Source organism: Pelodiscus sinensis, chromosome 1 (assembly GCF_049634645.1).
Source record: "Pelodiscus sinensis isolate JC-2024 chromosome 1, ASM4963464v1, whole genome shotgun sequence".
NCBI lineage: Eukaryota > Metazoa > Chordata > Testudines > Trionychidae > Pelodiscus > Pelodiscus sinensis.
In genome coordinates, this window is record NC_134711.1 from 205,431,567 (window position 1) to 205,442,626 (window position 11,060).

The following is an 11,060-nucleotide window of genomic DNA, read 5'->3' on the forward strand; positions in this document are numbered from 1 at the left end:
AAATATGCTGCTTAATTTAATCTAGATCTTAATCTTGCACTTCTTATTAATCACTTGCATAATTTTCTGTGTGAGGCCCTAAAATGTTTAAATTCAAGATGGGCATTTATTCACATTACACGACTACCATAACATTTAGTTATACTGACAGTCTGAAAAATTTGATTCTGTATATGCTCTGTATCACCAATTTTGCATATGCACACATTTGTAATAGAAAGCCAATGGGACTACTCACATACATAAGAATGGTGCCCATATGTGCAATAAATTGAAGTCAATGGAGAAAATATGGATATGTTGGGAATATGCAATTGGACTCTACAACTGAGATGAGGTGGCAGAAGCTACCACAAAACTGGTGGTGGAAGCTACCACAAAACACTCTCCTTTCTCAAAATTAGTGTGGGAAATTAATTATTTTATACTTAGAGGAAGTGTATTATTGATAATCTTTCTTAAAAGAAAACTAATGAAAATGTAGCAAAGATCATCATAACAAGTTATAAGTGAAGATATTGCTACTGATAATAAAATGTACGTAATCCTGCAATACATTTGGATAATTTTGCACATAACATGGAAAATATTATTTAATATCTAACTTTTCATCTGACTATAAGATGCAAGTATAATTTTCTTTAAATGGACTGATTGCTGGCAGAACCACAATTAAAACATGTAACTGGGATGCATAAAGTGTAGTGGGAATATGATGCAACACTTGACTGTAGTTGCCTTACTGTTTGTTTCTGTGCACATATAAACATTGTTTTGAAATATTATGGATTGTTTAGAATTCCAGTCTAAATCAATAAAATTGCCTCTTAAATATTTAACTATATAGTTTATACAATGATGCCAATAAAGTATGAAAATTCCAGAAACAATCATATATTGCATTTTGGTTGAATAAAGATGTTATAAATAATTAATCCCTGTCAATGTATCCATCCAACTTTGGAATGGAAATATATACTAGTTATCATCTATTAAAGCTGAATGTTTTGTAGATATAACGGTAATAATAAAACGATTCAATATCATTGCTTTGTTATCATTCATTCATTATAATTTGGAAGGTTGACAATATGAAGAAAAATACAGAAAAACAAATTCTGAAACTATAAATGTTCTTTAAAGACAAAATAAAACTCATCACCAGAAACTGCCAACACAGCCTTAGAATTCATTGGTTTTATTCCAGTCCTAAAAGCACTTCTCATGTCTGTAACTTTACACATGTGAACAATGCCATTTAAATTAATGGAAATACTCACCTCAGTAAAGTTATACATGTGCTTAAGTCAAATTCTAAGAAACGTATCCAATTTCTGAAATAAACTGAATACTCATACAGGCAGTCCCCGGGTTACGTACAAGATAGGGACTGTAGGTTTGTTCTTAAGTTGAATCTGTATGTAAGACCGAACTGGCATCCAGATTCATCCGCTGCTGAAACTGACCAGCGGCTGACTACAGGAAGCCCGAGGCAGAGTTGCTCTGTCCCGGGCTTCCTGGAATCAGCCGCTGATCAGTTTCAACAGGCTGAATCTGGACGCCAGTTCTTACATACAGATTCAACTTAAGAACCCCAGGCGTCCCCAAGTCAGCTGCTGCTGAAACTGATCAGCGGCTGATTCCAGGAAGCCCGGGGCAGGGCAACTCTGCCTCAGGCTTCCTGTAGTCAGCGCTGGTCAGTTTCAGCAGCAGCTGACTTGGGGACGCCTGGGGCAGAGCAGCTTGGGTGCTGCTGGGTTGCTCCAGTAGTGCCGCTCCTCGGCGCTACTGGAGCAACCCAGCAGCACCCCAGCTCCTCTGCCCCAGGCGTCCTGATTCAGCCGCTGCTGAAACTGACCAGCAGTGGCTGAATCAGGACGCCTGGGGCAGAGCAGCTGGGGTGCTGCCGGGTTGGTCCAGTAGCGCCCAGAGCGGCGCTACGGGACCAACTGGCAGCGCCCCAGCTGCTGTACCACAGGCGTCCGGAGCAAAGCTGCGGAGCACTGGGGCAGCGGGACAGCCCAGACGCGCCGCGGCTGTCCTGCTGCCCGCGTGCTCCGCGGCTTTGCTCCCCGTCTCCCTGGTCTGCTGGTGACATAAGTCGGATCCGCGTAACTCGGGGACTGCCTGTATTGACTTCACTTATAGCTAAATAGAACCCCAGATAAACAGGCCTGCTCAGTCTTTTCTCTTGCCAAGAATGTTCATTTTGAGGCAATTTTTAAATATTATTGTGTTACAATTATATATTTTAATTTTAAGTGGAGAGTCAAATTTGTCCAGGAAATGCTATTTAAAAAACCCAAGAGTGAAGTATGTTAAAGTATATATTTTTTCTTCTCATTTGAGATCTTCCTCCTTCATATTATGTAGGAGAGATACAGGCAGTCCCCGAGTTACGCGGATCCGACTTATGTCACCAGCAGACCAGGGAGACGGGGAGCAAAGCCGCGGAGCACGCGGAGGACTTATGTCGGATCCGCAGTTACGAACGGGGCTTTTCTCGCCCCGGAGGACCGGAGCGGCGGGACACCCAGATGTGCCGCAGTCCGCTGCCTCCGTCCTCCGGGGTGAGAAAAGCTTCTCCCCGTTTCCCTGGTCTGCAGGGAGACAGGGAGCAAAGCCTTGGAGCACGCCCGCAGCGGGACAGCCCGGGCGCGCTTGAGCTGTCCCCCTGCGGGCATGCTCCGCGGCTTTGCTCCCCGTCTCCCTGCAGACCAGGGAGATCAGTTTCAGCAGCAGCTGACTTGGGGACGCCTGGGTTTCTTAAGTTGAATCTGTATGTAAGTCAGAACTGGCGTCCAGATTCAGCTGCAGTTGAAACTGATCAGTTTCAGCAGCGGCTGACGCCAGTTCCGACTTACATACAGATTCAACTTAAGAACAAACCTACAGTCCCTATCTTGTACGTAACCCGGGGACTGCCTGTACACAAAAATAATCTCATACCTCAGCTTGAGAGATACTTGAGAGATCCTGTAAGAATCTTAGTAAGAGGCAGATTTTTAAAAATAGTAATTTATTGTGTGAGATAGTAAATGGGAGAAACAATAGCTTCCTTCTTTGACACTGAGTAGGATGAGAGTCATGCATCATTGCATGATAAAGTGAATGAGGTAAGAGTCAGGAGCTTCACTGTGTAAAGCAGAAAATGGGGCAGGTACAGCAGTAGCAAACTCAAGACAGGAAATGGGATGGGGGAGTTCATTGTATAAGGTAATAAATGGCATAGCTATAGGAAATATGTAGAGGCAAATTGTGTGAGGGAATGAATGGAGTGGTGTTGCAATAGGAAGTGCATAGTGTGACAGAAAATGAGGTGGTGTGGCAAAAGGAGATGCAGTTTGAGACAATGAAGGAGATGAGATAAAATTAGGAAATGCAACGGAAGGGATGGCATGGCAGTGCAGTGCAATGCAAGGCAGCGAAAGGGTTGTGGCGGCAGTTATAGTGCAGCAAAGGGGTGAGGGTGGAAGTGAAGCTGTTGTGTGGGAGACAATGGCAGTAGCAGTACAGTGAGAGGCAGTGAAGGGGGGAACAATGGTGGTGTAGAAGGTAATATAAGGGTGGGGATGCAGTGAAGGGCAGAGGTGGCATGGCAGATGCAGTGTGTGAGGCAGTGAATGGGGTGGGATATCTGTAGGAGATGCAGTATGAGAGTGGCAGAAGGTGTAATGAGTGGCAGTGAAGGGGTGGGGGTAACAGTGGTAGTGAGGCAATGAAAGGGCGGGGGTGGGTGGGTGCAGTGAGAGCAGTAATAGGGTGTAGTGTAGTGAGGCAGTGAAGGTATTACCAGAGTGTAGTGAAACAGTGAAAGGGTGAGACGCAGTGCGAGGCAGTAAGGGGATGACAGAGGTGATGTAGTGAGGACATGACAGGCAGTGTAACAAGATAGTGAAAAGGGGGTTCTATGAGAGGCAGTGAGGGGTGAGAGGGGCACTGCAGTGTGAGGCGGTAAGGAGTGACAAGGGTGGTGCGGTGAGGGGTAACAGGAGCAATGTAGCAAGACAATGGAAGGGCGGGATGCAGAGAGAGGCAATAAGGGAGTGATGGGGCAGTACAAGGCAGTAAGGGATGACAGGAGTGGTGCAGTGAAAGGCAGTGAGGGGGTGACATGGGAAGTGAGGTGACGGGCAGTGCACTGAGAGGCGGTGCAGTGAGGGGTGTCAGGGGCAGTATGATGCAAAGAGGGGTGACAGGCAGTGGGGTGACAGGGGCAGTGCACTGAGAGGCGGTGCAGTGAGGGGTGTCAGGGGCAGTAAGATGCAAAGAGGGGTGACAGGCAGTGGGGTGACAGGGGCAGTCCGGCGAGGCAATGAGGGCTGATGGGGAGGTGCAGTAAGGGGTGACAAGGGCTGTGCAATGAGAGACAGTGAGGTGTGACGGGGGTGGTGCAGTAGGAGGCAGTGGGGGGCGGGGCAGTAAAGGGTGGGCTGCAGGGAGAGGCCGCTGCACAGACGGGGCACGCGGGGGAGGGGAGGCAGTGGCGAAGCTGGGCGCGCGGCTGCTGACCCCGCCCCCTCCCGCGCTCCCTGTCTCTCGGTCCCGCAGGTGGCGGCGGCGGCGGAAGTGACGCGGGCCCGTGGTGGGGGAAGATGGCGCCCCTGGCTGTGCTAGGCAGCGCAGAAGGTAAACAAGTGTGAGCTGGGGGGGCGAGGCCCGGACCCCGGGGGCGAGCGAGGGGCCGGGCGCGCTGGTGCCCGGGCAGTGCCGGCGGCGGCGGCGTCTCCCTCGCAGGCGCAGAGGGGAGGAGGGGCCCAGCAGCGCCCCCGGCCCCCCCGCGGGCGTCGCCTCAGCCATTGCCCCGCACTTCAGCCCCCCTGTGCGCGCCGCCGCCCCGTCTGTATGCCACACCGAGACCCCCCGCGCTGCAGGCTGGGCGGGCGGAGCTGCGTCTTCAGTGCTGCTGCTGCTGAGAGGTAGGTGACGCCGGTGCCGGGACGCCCCTCCCCCCCCGGCCCCCGGGATAGAGCCGCTTCCCTGCCGGTTTACACACCTTGCTCCCCTGCCCCGTCTCTGATGGGCAGAGGAGGAGCCCCCCTTCCCCCGCCGCTCAGCCGCCTTTGCCGTCCGCTGTGACAGGAGGAGGGTTGTTGCGTGTCTCCAGCAGCAAGGGAAGGGGGATAACCCGGGGGGTGGGTGGGAGTGTTTCTAGCGTAACTCTCTGGGGCGGGGGCGGGGGCGCTCAGGGGTTGTGTAACTCGCTGCTGCAGGGTTGCGTGCGCCTCTGGCCTCAGTGCACGTCCCTCTGGTGGCTTTCTCTGGCCTGGCCCTGCTGCCACCTCGAACGTGTCGTGAGAGACGAGACACCCCCGCCTAGGGTTTTCCCTGTTCTCCTATTTCTCCTCACCTTTTATTTCCAGGGAGAGACTGGAGTGGCGAACAGTCTTTCTCACTCCCTCCCCTCCCCCCACGAAAATCGTCAATGGAGAGCACAGCGTGTGGTGAGGATATGAAGTGGTTAGTGCTGATGCACGTCTCCAGGCCCTGTTTGTGTTTTTGGTTTAAATCTCTCCCTGATTTAAAGTGAGGTTAAAATTAGCGAGGGGATAAGCCCTGTAGACTGAACCTTTCTTTCCATGGAACACACGTGGCGTGCCCAACACAATATATAAGTTTTCCATGCTCGTCTTTCCGGTATGCATCCTCTTTTGGAGCAGTGTCTTCTAATTTGGTTTTCATTTTCATTCAGTCCAGGCCTGTGTGCTGAACTTAGCAAAAGGGTTGGGTGACCATTCTGGTGAAGGGCCTTGTGTTGCAAAAATTGTCCATTTGGAAGTGGATTGGAATCAACAATTAACTTTTAGTCTGTTTGCCTGTTTATGGAAAAATCCAAAGATTTTTATGTCAGCAATCCATCTCCTGGCTCTGAAAATTGATACTCTATACACATTGTGCCAACTTGATATTTAATGTTTGATTCTGGAATTGTGTTAAATATGTCAGTTATGTAAATTGTGGGTATCTCCCCAAAACATAGTTTAAAAAAAAGTCTGCATAGCAATAGAGAAAGTAAACATTTTCTTAACTTCTGTGCAATTTGTAGGATTAGTAAATATTATTAAAGTATTTAAGCAAATACCAGAGGAAAATTCTTAAAGTTTTCTTTCTTTCTAAATGGACTAAGAAAATGTAAAATATTAAACTTCTGCATATTGCAAAGCAACCCCTGTCCAGAAGAGGTCCCAGTGGAGAGCTGGGAATCTCCTGGGGCCAGGGGCTGCTGTCGGAGCAGCCTATGTTCACACCCACCCCTGGCCACTGCAGATGGGGCTGCTGCTGCGACAGCCTGGGCTGGCTGCGAACAGAGGCTGCTGCAGTAGCAGCCCTTGGCTGTACAGGGGTCCCAGCTCCCCATGAGGATCCCTTGTGGACAGCGGCTGCTGGACCTGACGAGAGCTGGGACTGAGCAAGCCCAGTTCAGTCCCGGCTTGCGCTGGGTCCAGGAGCTACCGATGCTGTAGCTCTGCATTTTAAATTTAGTAAGAGCCATCCAGCTCAACCTCAGAATCTGCTTCTTGACCTCAGCCTTTCTCCCCCAAGCAACAGGGAACCCATGTTGCTGCTTGAGCCTTGCAGTTGGTGCACAGCCATGAGGCTGTAGCACCAGCTTTGGCTTCTAGCTGTGGGAGGAGAGGAATGAAGAAAGCAGACTCACCCCCCCATCCTGCCAGTGTGGGCTGCAGAGTTACAGATGGAGGAGTGCCACCCCGTTCCCCTCCATGGGAAAGTCTCACCCGCTGCTGGGTGTCCAAGCTCATGGTTGCCATGGTAACAGTGCTTCTCTTGGTTGCTCCCATAGGGCAGGCAGCAGGTTGGGCTACGTCTGGCTCGGCAGGGCAGGCTTATGTGGTGTGCGAGCAGCTGGCGCCCTCCTCTTTCCCCAGCAGCAGGTTAGGTTGTGCTGCTCCTGGTGGTGGTGGGAAGAGGCGGAACTGGGTCTGAGGATCCCGCATGTGCAGGACGCAGGTTGGGGCTCGTGGCCCTTTGAGGTTTTGCACCTGCAGGGACTTGGTCTGTGGGGAGGGGTTGAGCTGCCTCTGCCCTGCCCCCCAAAGGCGCCCTGGACTGGACCCCGTGGGACCCTGTCCTCAGCAGCGCTGGACACCCCCAGGTCACTTTGCCCCTCACCTTTATTCCCAGACATTCCATGCCCCCATCTCTCTGGTCCTGGTCAGACACCTTCCCCTAAGCTCCCTCCTGGCCAGATACCCTACCTCCAGTCTGCTCCTGGACCCTCCCTTGCTCTGCTGCCTCCCCCGGCCAGATACCCTACTCCCAGCCTGCTTCTACCCTAGGGATGTAAGTGACTAGTTGCTTATCCTGCTGATAGAGGCAGCAAGGGACAGGGAGCAGGAGCTGGTGCTGGGGGGAGCCAGCTTAGAAGCCGGTTCCCGCCAGCACCATCTCCAGCAGGGCTCTTGTACATTTCAAAAGCATAAGCCTGGCAGGGAGCATAGAGCCAGCAAGGACTCCAGCTGGGCTCTTGCTACAGTTCAAAGGCAGAGGAGCCCTTATAGACTGATCAAATAGTTGATGGATATCCCATCGACTATTCAGTTAGTTAATCTAAATTTAATGTCCCTATTCTGCACCCCAGATCCTGTACCCTATATCTATCCCCCTCACTAGCAGCTCTATCCTGCACACTGAACCCTTCATTTTTGTCCCCACTCCAGATACTAAGGGGGAGGTCCACAAAATCCACCAACTCTGGAACCCCGGAAAAGAAAATCTTGCCTATAGGCAGCCTTGAATCTCAGTCCTCCCTGTGCCTTTCCCTTACCCCGTGAGGCTTGAGTGCCAGAGGAGTGGGGTGTCTCAGTTGGGGGCCATATCAGAGAGTTGGACGTTTTGGGAGTTTTATTGCTTCTCATTTGTGTGGTCCCCAGCTGATTTTTCTGTGGGCCAATGGCCCTCACTACAAAAAAGATTCCCCACACCTGTCATAAATAAAGAAAACATTTAAGCCTTTTTTTGCACATAAATTAATATTTTACTTTCTTTAAAATGAAGTTTAATAAACTAACATGAGAAAGTTAAAACGCTTAATCTGTTTAATAATTTAAATTAAACCATTCTCCCTAACTGCAGCACTAGCAAAATGGCTTGGGCATAATTATGCAATTAACAGTGAGTTTCCATAGCAATTGATCTGCAGAAAGGTTTATTACATTGAGCCAGGTGGTCCATGGGCCAAAAAGTTTGAGAACCACTGGTATAAACTGATCAGTTTAGGAATTTAGGGCTCTAAGTATGAAAGATTTGTCTTACTACTTATTTAACTATGAAATTTGATCTAACATTAACAGAAAATATTAAAATTGTAACAAACACATTGACATTGAAAGGGTCATTTCTTTTCTATATTACTAATTTATTGTTAAATCTGATTATGGTGTTCATTGCCTGGCTTTGTGAATAAGCAAACACTAAAATAAATAAATTACTGCTGGGCAGCATAATATCATATCCAATATCTAAATATTTTAAAGGAAGGCAAATATATGTTGTTTAGGGTGAAATTGTATCTCCATTGAAAACAGTGGCAAAACTCCTATTGACTTCAGTTGCATTAGTACTTCACCCTTGAATATTGATAACATGATCTGCTGATTTTTTTTGACCCATAACTATTGTTGTGTTGTGAACCATTTCTATGATCCATATTATTTATAATCTTAAAATGTTTTTTGTTTGTTGCAGAAAATTTTAATGTGTTGTGAATCATGTTATAAAATGGAAGTGCTCTGACCATGTGATAATATGCTTTTCTTATCTGAAGTCCAGATTTGAACTGTTTTACCAAACAATATTGCACTTCTCATCTTTTTGGGACTTCTAACATGGTTCAATTTCAGCTGCTCAGGCATGACCAATTTGGGTTATGAAAATATAAAATTCCAAAAATGTAAGTGTGTAAATTTAAAAAAATGCCTAAGTTGCAATTTTCCTGTTATCACATTTCAAATGGAGTTTTACATTCTTCAGCAGGGTTTTAGTGTGGTTGTATGATATATAACCATATTGGACACAATTCATGTTATGTTTATGTAATGAGTTTTGGAAGTACTTCAAACATAAGTCTAATGGTCCCATGTGTAGTTTGGCAATTTTCTGAAATTTTTCGACTGTTGCTAACTTTAATTCGGCTAAATCTGTGTTAGGGATCTTGATAGCGCTTGTGAGGAGAGCCTGCCAGTTGCCATTATAGTTTTAAGCACCATATGAATTAAACTACAGGAAATGGTTTTAGCAACTATGGGAAACTTTTATAAGTTGGGGGTAACATTTTCAAAAGCACCTAAGTTCAATTTTTAAAAGTGACTTAGATATTTAGGACCATGAGGCCCACTGACTTTCCATAAGATTTCGGTTCCTAATTCCTTAAGTTTGCTTTTGAAAACCTGACTGAAGGCTTTTAAGTCACTTAGGCATGTTTGGAAATTTTCCCACTAGGATCAGTGTGTATTTTGCCAAAACTTGTTAGGGAACCCTGGTGTGTGCAGGGATGAACTGTCCTTGAAAGACAAATTAAGTTTCATAGCATAGCTTCTTAAGCTGTGTATGTGCCAACATATTAGAGTGACAGAAAATTTCAAGTAAACAGTGTAGTTCTTAAGTTGTGTAGCAGTTTGGAGCTCTTGTGTAGATCAGTTATGAGAGGCAATTACTGTATTGGAGGTAGCGGTGCGGGTTGGTGTAGGCAAGCTGGTCCACCAGGGAGCCAGTTTAAAAACCAGCTCTCTGCACAAGCCAGCTTCCTTTTTGCCCTGTGCTGCTGTCTCTGATACAGAGGCAGGAGCCTCTGTCTTCGCTTGTCCGAGCTTCCTGCGGACAGAGGATGCTCTGTGGGATGTAGGTGCAACCTCTGTCGCTGGGGAGCTCAGACCCCTTGTGAACAGGGGCGGCTGCAGCAGCCCAGCCTCTGTTTGCTGCAGGCCCATGGATCCCTGCTGACAGAGGCTGCTTTGTGGGATACTGAAGCAGCTTCAGTCTGCAGGGAGTTTGGGCCCATTGTGAACAGGTGCAGGCTTGCCACGGGGAGAGGCTGCTTTGCAGCAGCTTCCCCTGCCACCCCAGGATTCTGGATCTGATAGTGGCAGCAGTTGGGGGGAGGTGGCACCAGGAAGCTGGTGGGGGTGGAACTGGCTTTTAAGCCAGCTCTGCCGAGCACCAGCTCCTGCCTGTCTGCCCTCACTGCCTCTGTATCAGAGGAAGCAAGGGAGGGGGGAATGTGTGTAGTCAACAAGATTAACCAATAAGCACAGGTTTCAGTTAATTGTGTAGTGGACTACACGTTGACATTAATACTTAAAATGCCACTCCACTTATTGCTGCCACCAGATTTTGAAGAAAAACTGTCAACAATGCCTTATATTGACAGATACACCAATGATAAAGAACAGATTCAATTCTCAATTTTTATTTACTTATCAAATTTTTAATGTTTCAGTTTACAGCAGACACAAGCCTTATTTTCAAAGATGTGTTTAATTTTGAATGTCTAAAAGAAAGCTCGCCCCTCCCCCCACCACTGCTATTCTCATTACAGATCAATTTGCTTAGATGAAGGAAATGTGAAGTCTAAATGTTTAATTTTTATTGAAAATGTGAAAAAGTTCATTTTGTTATCTTCTGAGAAAATTGGCTGTAGTACTTGCATAGCAAATATAATTACATATAAGTTTGCAAATGTGTGTATATTGGAAGAATTGAAAAATGCTTTCGAAAAATAATTGCATCTGAAACTTTAATCAGCATTATAATTATAACTGTATTATTGGTGTTTGCATTAGACTGAGGATATCAGCAATATAAATGAAATTTGTAGCAATTTCCCTTGTCTTTGAATTGTCCAGTTTTCTTCTCCCTCATTCTACCTATTAGTCTACCCCATGTTTATTGCTATTTATCTTTGTGGTACAGTCAGATTTTTTTTGTAGCTCTTGTGCTTAAAAGGGGGAGGGGCTCTGCATACCTATGAAAATGTATTGCTATATGGCAAGATATTTATTTAAAGGGATAGAAAATGCCATAGCTTTTATTTTTTGTTTTCT